General features: G+C 36.7%; 1 long non-coding RNA gene across 1 annotated transcript; it reads left to right on the forward strand.

The window, feature by feature from the left end:
* The first annotated feature begins 515 nt into the window (after positions 1–515).
* Positions 516–4,797, forward strand: LOC121090069. The gene is made up of 3 exons (XR_005828455.1): positions 516–577; positions 3,342–3,401; positions 4,738–4,797. It is a non-coding gene; the product is annotated as an uncharacterized LOC121090069 (long non-coding RNA).
* Positions 4,798–7,055: the final 2,258 nt, after the last annotated feature.

A 7,055-nucleotide genomic window follows, 5' to 3' on the forward strand; every position in this document is an offset into this window, starting at 1 on the left:
TGCCATCGGTTGTGTTTTGAACAGCTGCTCTTCCTGAAGTTACACTCTGATTAAAGGAGAGGTTCTCTTGTTAATCCATCCTGTGGCTGAAGTAACAGCTAAAAATAAAGAAAAAAGAACATGGAAAGTAATATGCTAGCCATTTTTTGTTAAGAATAGAAAGCAATGCTGTCGAGGTCTGAAAATAATTTCCTCTGTCAGAAATCTTAGTCAGGGTGCTTGCATAATGGGACCAAAACACATCCCACAGATTAGATTAAGGTTGCTGAATAATCATTTATTTTGCAAAAATATGGTCTAATAACTGACGGTTTATTCAAGGAAAAATATTTCGCTTGGGTCTGGAATTAAATATCAACATTAGAAGGTCTGTACATCATCTAGTACCTGTGTCTCAGAGATAAAATCCATTATGTGAATTTACAAATATTTTTCCTCGATCACTTTGGTGAAATAATAAGTGTACATAATACCTCCAGATTACAGGTTTATTGTTTGTTTGTTTAATTATTTCTAGTAATACATAGAGAGAAACCTGAAAAACAAGAAAAAACTGAGAGGAAGGAACCCCTTAAAGGTATGTATTCAGCATTTTATATTCTTTGTCTTTTTACTAGTGGTTCAAAACAGTCTAACCTATTGACTCGTAGACCCTTCCTGCAAATCCCAATTATGTTTAAGGATGGAGGAGTTGTGAAACCCAGCTGGAAGGAGAATGAGTATTTTAAAAGCACTTTGAATTCATCACTCTGCAGAAAGGCTAAAATTATATTCAGATATTAATTAATGAGTTTTTACTGTACTATTAACTTGCATAAATGATTCCCAGAGCATAAATAGGTGGTGGTGGAGGGTATTCTTCTTGAATAAATCCAAGCATAATATTTTTCTTTGGGAATATTTCGGAGCAAAATGTTATGAGTATATTATAACATACAAGGCACAGCCCCTGGAGGCATTCTGCTTCAGAGTTCTGCCTTAGAAAACAGTTTTCCCCAGACTCCTTTCAGATACAGTAGGGAGAGGGTGTGAGAGAGGATTTACTAAGTTGCTGGTGGTGTATGCCAACAAAAAGTTACGGATTGACTGGTTGAAGGAGTCAGAATCAGGATACTGCTTCCTCTCCACCCACAACTCATGGGTTAACTCTGGGCTCCAAGAGCCACCATCTAGTGTGCCTCTTGTGAGGGATTTTTTGGCAAAATGGAATTTTGTTGGAACATACCTACTTTTCAAAACACTTTAAGCTTTCTGAGAACATGTCATTTACATAAAAATGTGATTAATGAAGTCTCAGGCTTGAGGAAGAAACCCATTCTGGAAGGGTAAATAGGTCAATGGAAATAATAAATCACCCAAAAAGCAGAAGACCCAATATCCAGCCACAGCTGATTTATTTCAGACCAAGAACACAAGTCTCACAACCCAGGTGAACATGCACCTGCCTGAAATCTCTGCTTGACTAGGCCTTTCTAATGGTCTCTGATTGGAGCTTTACCATTTTATATAAATAATTCAAAATACAGAGTTAACAAGACTGACTCTAGAGGCTAATGGCAGGCACGTTAAGTTCAGGTTTCTGTTAGAATGAATATTTATTACTAGAAAATGGAGTGGTGGTAACAGGAGAAACTTTTTTCTGAAATCTGGAAAAATGACAGAGCAAAGATTAATGTCCCATCTTAAAACATGAATGTGTCATTAAGGCTTCTCCTGTTATGTTGTGGAAAGCTTGAGAAACTCTGATTTGGTTTGATAGGAGAACATCGTTTGGACTTGATCTCAGAGTTCTTTTCTAACATAAATGATTCTGTGATTCTATGATTCTAATATTTAATGGTTTTAAAAGTTTCTTAGAACATGAAAAAATGATCCCAACCAATCTCAGATAGTCAATGAAGAATAATAATTATGCTGCCTTAACTTGCCATAACTCCTACTAAGTCTATCTAAATGTATTGCTTAGTTTTGTTTAGCGAATTATTGCTACAATTGCTACTAAAACACTACTGTGTATAGAGATTGTTTGTATTCACAGTATTAATAAACATTTTTTTCAGGCTGAACATTATATTTTAAACCTATGACTATGGATACATTTCTTTCTGAGGCCCATTTCACTATAGCATGACCGGGAGACTCCAAAGTTTCACCACGGCCCTGTATTTTAGCCACTTATTTTCTACTTTAAATACATTCTCTTTTCAAGATTTAGATAACAGAGAGATGAAGGAACATCCTAGTCTAATTTCTAATCAACTTCTGTGATGAATTTTAGGAAAGTTACCTAATGAAACGGGGGATGCCTAGCAGTGTCTCAGTCACTTAAAAATGACTCAGTTATGTCAGGAGTTCATTTTCATGTATTTCACCACTATAGTGCTAAAAAAATGTGAGAACCTGAACGTTCCCTACCTTTCTTCTTTTGCTTCCAGTTAGATATGGAATTTATGGTACTGTAGAATAACTTCTCCTTATTTTCTCATGTTTGTCAAAGGTAGTTTTACTAGACTTGGACAAAACCTCCACAGGAGTTAGGGTTGAAGCTAGCTTGCATTTTCACAACTGATTTTTCTGAAATGGTCTAAAATCTACATGCTTATTTCCCATTGTCTGGAAAACTGTCATGTAAAATCCTAAGAAAAGCAAATGAAAAAAGTTATGTGCATTAGTGGATAGCATAATACAGTTTCCACTGACATAATATTAGTTTTTACTTTGCACATACTGGGAATCTAATTATGGCCCTGAGATCATCATTGCCAGGGACTGATCTCAGCTAGTGTCCATTACGGTCTATCTGTATCCATTACCAGCTATCCGTATCCATTACTGGTTACCCGTTTCAAGCCAGCTGGCAAGTGACAGGCGTGTCATTTCTGTATGTGATGCTCTTATGCTCCAGGATTGATTCCAGGGCTTTTATGAGCCTCTGCCTGATAGAATATGGGGTGGCCCAGGTGATGTCCTTTTTCTAGTGCAGGCAGCAGCAGTCACTGTGAGAGCTCTGCCTTAGTCCTTGACAGTTTTCTGAAAAGGTCTCTTCAGGAACGGACAGACAATTTTAAGTGGTGATGTTACTGTAGTAAACAGCTAAGGCATGTTACTATGGCTTGGATGGTAAGGTGTGACTTGTTAGCCAGGGTAGTCTGCTCACACCCATGTAGTATGGTGTGTGCTGTGCACATATGCACGGGATAACTCAGGAGTAACGCAGCTGGCCGTTTAGCCTCCTAAGGCTTATCATGGTAGAATTATTTTTTATTCTTAAAGTTTTTCCACAGTTTGTTTGTTTGTTTGTTTGTTTTTTAATATATTTAAACACATTTCTTCTTTCTTAGTGACACATAAAGACAAACTGGAAAGACAAGAAAAACCTGAAAAAAAGGAAAGGCATACAGGTAATGATTTAATGTCAGAATTTATTTTACATTTTGAGGCACCCCAGAACTAACTGTCTACTCAACTTCCATTTATGTATCCCCTTGATTAGAAAAAATGTTATAGAACTTTACAAATTAAAATCATGAGATCATATAAAGGTTTGCAGACATACAGACTGAGTAGCATTTTGTATTCCTTCTGCATGCTTGTTTTTTTTTTCCTGAGGAAGGGGGATAATTTATTTTATACTCTGGATTAGCATAATCTCCCCGTATTTCTGACACTCACAGTTAAGTATGGTTGCTAAGAGAATATGGTCATCCAGGAAAAACATCTGACAACCTTGTAATAAGGCAGGTCATGTAAAAAAAAAATGTTTTAAATACAATACTGAGTAGGGATGTTGCATAGGCATTGAATAGTAGGACTGATTCTTTAGTTACTTGCCATAAATAGGTATGTAGCACTACTTAATCTTCTACAATTCTTATTTTCTTTTGAAACACCAACACAAGGCAGGAGACTCCATAGCAATGCTCATGCATACTTTTTTGTGTTCTTAGTATAAAGTCATATGCTGGAGTCAAATAGGCAGCTGGTCCCTGTAGGGTATCTCAGGAGGTACGAACACATGTAAATATCAGTTCTGTACACCCATGGACAAGCTACTGTGTAAACATTAATCACAAAAAACTAGTATTTCAGAGCCCACACAGGAAGATATTCCAGACTACCCATCACTCAGTGACTCTTGCACAACTCAGGTGAATTCTGCAGCCTGAGCCAGAAATGTAGTCACTACAGTGTACTTTATTTCAATTTGTAAAGTGGAAATTAAAAGCAAACATGAAGCCCCAAAGAGCATTAGTTATAATGCCATTGCAATTAGATTTGTAATTAATTATAGTGTTTAATCATTCATAGCTGGAAACAGTTAGTTGTTATGTGGAGTTCAGAAAATCCTTCAGAAATGAACCAAAGTAATGAACATAAACCATAATAAACCAGTAAACGGCAGTATAAACAAAAAAACCCAAAATGAACAAGTAAACAACATAAATAAGCATGACTCTTCTTGACAAACTTCTTTCATGGGATTACAGTTGTGCCAGAAAGGCAAATCCTTCCCCAGCTGATGGCAAAGACCTCAAGGATGTTAAAGGAGTTTTTGAAAGTTCGAATCATATGTTTTGGCATCAACAGCGGAGAGCAGCAGATTAATTAATCTTTCTGGTTCTTTGCATAGGTAGTCATGGTGCCTAGTTGTGTTTCCTGATTTTTTTTCTCCTTTTTGTCACATAAAATGAAACATTTCTTTTTTTAATAACCATTACTGTTGGTTTTTATTTCTAGCTATTCACAAAGAGAAACCTGAAAAGCCACAAAAACATGAAAAGAAAACACCATCTAAAGGTAATACAGATTATTATTAGATGTTGTACACTTTTAGATTTTCAGTGCATATATAGTTTGGAAGATTGTGTAGAAGAGTGTTTAAGTATAAAACTTTTAAAATCCACTCTGTGCATTTTTTGGGTGCTCTCACTTTTGCTTGAGAAGATCTTTATCAGCCCCTGACTGAGGTCTTGCTCAGCATATATTTCTTGCTCGGTTCTCTTGTTCTGATGCACAGAGGTCATTATGAGTCATTCCCATGCAGTTAAAGAAATAAGCCTATGACTATTATATTTGCATTCCATGATGTCTTTTCCTCCACAATTCGGATTCAGTAATTTGTCTGCAAAGAAGACTTTCTCTTGTGTATCTGTTTTCAGCCTGATGCAGACCTAATGCAAGAGTGTTTACTGTCTCAGTCTGGCTCTTCTATCACATCCAAAAATAGATTTTCATTTTCTTGCCTTTTTATTTTTTTTTTGCAATAACATTTTCATCTTGATACATGATTTGTACTGTCCTCATGGCAGAAGTGGCTTTGGTTAAGATTTACATATCTACTAATTGGCATGTATATTCTGAAGAAATATCATGTAGGAGAGGTGATTTTCAGTATTCTTTTGACTGATAATCCCATCTTTAGCCATGATTTGCACAGGGGGATTTAAAAATCCAGTTAGCTTGTCTTGTTATGTAATTTTTTAAGACTGACATTTATTATGGCTTGGCATTTGAATGTTTTTTCTCTGAGGATTTTTTTTTGGTTGGTTTTGTTGTGTTTGGGGTTTTTTTACATGCATTATTTCTATAATGAAGTTAGGCTTCAGTCTTTGCCTCTTTTTACTTTTATTCAGTTAAGTCTTGAAAAAAAGGTATTTTTTAATTTATCTTAGTATCAGTCTGTTATCACATTCGGATTAATCCCATGATGATGGAACACATGAATTAACCAGGTTTAATTTGAATCTGTTTAGACAATATAGATTCAAAAGTACAAATCAGTCTTTATTGAACTCAGTTTTACTCTAAGGAAAAACGTAAAGCAGGAAGTAGGAGTGAAGAAAGAGAAAAAGTGGAATGAAAACTTAAAGCCTTAAAAGATTTTGAAAGGTAACCATTGTTGAGTCTCTCTTTTAAAGTGAAGTTATGTCATTTTTTTCTACTGTCATTGTATAACTTGAAAGTGTAGGATTTTTTTTTTATTAAACTGAAATCACACTGAAGTAATCCAGAGAAAATAAATGGCCACAAAGTCTGTGTAATTTGAAAAGCAAATAACTTCCAAGTATCACTGAAAAATTCCTAATGAGAAGCCAGCCTGTTTACACATTTATCTTCTGGTAGCTAACCAAATAATCACTTAGAGCTTTAATGTGTTTAATAGCAGCCATGACTCCACTCACTGGCTGGAAAATTCTATGAAAAATTTGACCACTGCGTAGCTAAGGAGATTTGCTGCTGCAGTGTGACATATAGACATACCACCCTCTCTTAAATAGTTCCCATGCCATGCAAGTCCCTGTGGGTGGACTCAGTGCACTACAGGGCACGTCTTGCCCTGAGCGCTCCCAAAGGCACATATCTATCTGCCAGCAGTGTGCTGCTGAGCTCTCCATTGCCAGGCTCACCTCCCTCCTGTCTGGGGTTTGCTCTAAAATGGATCGGCTGCCAGCAGTGCTGTGTCAACCACTGCAGTCCCTAGGAAATGAGGATGCTCAGGTCCAGTTGTGCTGAAAATCAGGCAGCTATTTCCCCTCACAGTCAGCAGGTTTTCTCTATGCTCGATAAAAAGACTTAGGTTTCTTCCTCTCTCCCTGTTAAAGGCTCCAGAAAGCTTCAGTGATATTAATGCTATTTAAACGTATCATCTAAGAAACGGCTATCTTAAAAAAAAGCAAAACAAGTCTAAATTTCAATCATGGCTCATACAGGCAGCAATTCCAGCCTGGAATTCAGTTAGAGAAATGTTACTATTATGTAGTTATCACTTGAAAGAAGTGTAATTAACTCTCAAGGCTGTTTTGTTCCAGCAATGTGTCTGGACAGCAACCAAGACAGGCAAGATAGAAGTCTCTGCATAAAATTCTGACAGCCTTTCAGGGACAAGGCAGCGCTTGTTTACACAGTGTATACTGTGCAGACATGAACTCACTTGAGCTAGGCTCTGAAGTGAGCACCAGGCTTGTGGCTGTGTTTGTGTGACAGTGAGCCCAAGCTAAGAAAAATGCTTTTTTGTAAGACAAATGTAGCTGCATGGCTTCCTGTTGGCTGGAGCA

The sequence above is a fragment of the Falco naumanni genome, chromosome 6 (genome assembly GCF_017639655.2).
Source record: "Falco naumanni isolate bFalNau1 chromosome 6, bFalNau1.pat, whole genome shotgun sequence".
Lineage (NCBI taxonomy): Eukaryota > Metazoa > Chordata > Aves > Falconiformes > Falconidae > Falco > Falco naumanni.